General features: G+C 37.6%; 1 protein-coding gene across 1 annotated transcript in view; it reads left to right on the top strand.

Moving 5' to 3' along the window:
- The window catches only part of LOC106883404 (thioredoxin domain-containing protein 15), a 107,040-nt gene that overhangs the window by 63,672 nt on the left and 41,532 nt on the right, over positions 1 to 1,836 (top strand). The gene's annotated exons all lie outside the window — the stretch shown is intronic.

The raw sequence follows: 1,836 nt of genomic DNA, 5'->3' as shown, positions 1-1,836 counted from the left end.
TGTCTGTCTTTATGTTCTGAGTTCAAATTCGGCTGGGGTTGACTTTGCCTTTCATCCTTTCAGGGTCAATAAATTAAGTACCAGTTGAGCACTGGGTTTGATGTGATCAACTGTGCCCCTCCCTACAAAACCCAGGCCTTGTACCTATAGTAGAAAGGATTACTACTACTACTAAGGTGATGGGCTGGCAGAATCGTTAGTATGCCAGGTGAAATGCTTAGCAATATTTTGTCTGTCTTCACATTCTGAATTCAAATTACGCTGAGGTCGACTTTACCTTTCATCCTTTTGGGATCAATAAATTAAGTACCAGTGAAACCCTGGGCTTGATGTAATTGTCTAGTCCCCTCCCCCAGAATTTCAGGCCTTGTGCTTTTAAAAGAGATAATTATTATTATTATTACCCAGTTGACATTGGAATGACTGAAATTTTAGGATATTGGACAAAATGCATTGTAGCATCTTTCATTGGCATCTGTTGATGTTCTGAATCCCAGTGTGGATGATTTTCACCTTTCATCCTTCTTGGATTGATAAAATGAGTACTGCTTAGGCAGTGGGGTGGGTGTGAGTTATCTAATTGACCATACATGCCTACCAGAATTTTAGTCATGTGCATATTTTAGGAATTATTGCTTGTCTTGTACCTGTAGTAGAAGGAATTAATGTTAGGGTAATGAGGCAGCAAACTGACAGGATCATTAATTTGCCAGATAAAATACTTAGTAGCCTTTCTTCTGGTTTTACATTCTGAGTTCAAATTCGGTTGAGGTTGACTATGCTTTTCATCCTTTCAGAGTCAATACAAGTACCAGTTGAGTATTTGTAATTGACTTGCCCCCTCTCCGATATAGTAGAAAAGATTATTATTATTGTTATTATTATTATTATTATTATTATTATTATTATTATTATTGAGTGAGAGAGCAGTCCTTGCCATCAAAGTGACACTGGGGTAAAATATATGAAGCCCATTATACCCATCATGACTACCCATCTGATAAGGGTACATCAGGCACATGCATCACAACCATATGTGTGCAACATGGTGATCTCATATCAAGATAAACAGTGCATGACCACGCAGGTGGGGCCCAGTTAGAATTTTCTTCATGTTGTGTAGCCCATTCCGCTCAAAAGGTTCCTGAATAAGGTTTGTTTAAGGATGTTGAGCAAAATACCAATGTTTCCAAAGGTGAATTATTCAAACCCCCAAAGAATTCCTCTCAACACATGGCTATGATGCTCCCCTACTACATCTGCTCATGATCAGAGATGCACATATCATCAACCACTAAGGGCCATGCTCAACTGGCTAAAGTCAAACAACTGACAAGCAAATCTGTGGTATTAAGCAGAATATTTGCTGTAGCCCAACTTTTATACCAAGGCAAAACAATGTACATGATAACACTTCCAATCAATTAAGATCAGAAGCCATGAGAGCCACTGCCTGGTACTGCATCCGGGCATTTATCATCATCATCATCTTCATCATCATTATCATCATCATTATTATCATCATTATTATTATTATTATTATTGTTCAGTAGTTTTATTTTTATAACGTGATTTCACTTCACTACCGAGCGCAGCTCTGTGCACCTTGGGTATGTGCTGTGGTTTGCTGTGGTGCTCTTATGTTTACTGTATTGAAAGTGTTTTGCGTAGAATGTGTGCAGTACCCAGTAGTGCAATTTTCTGTATGTTATATATATTTGTAAGTCCTGGTGTTTTTGTTATGTATTTGTCTGAATATTTTTTTATTATACCTAAGGCACCTACTATGATAGGAATTGTTTCTGTTTTTAGATTCCACATTCGAGTTATCTCTAT

The sequence above is a fragment of the Octopus bimaculoides genome, chromosome 7, assembly GCF_001194135.2.
Source record: "Octopus bimaculoides isolate UCB-OBI-ISO-001 chromosome 7, ASM119413v2, whole genome shotgun sequence".
NCBI lineage: Eukaryota > Metazoa > Mollusca > Cephalopoda > Octopoda > Octopodidae > Octopus > Octopus bimaculoides.
Note: the sequence above shows the minus strand (reverse complement) of the source record. Positions and strands in the feature narration are given on the sequence as shown.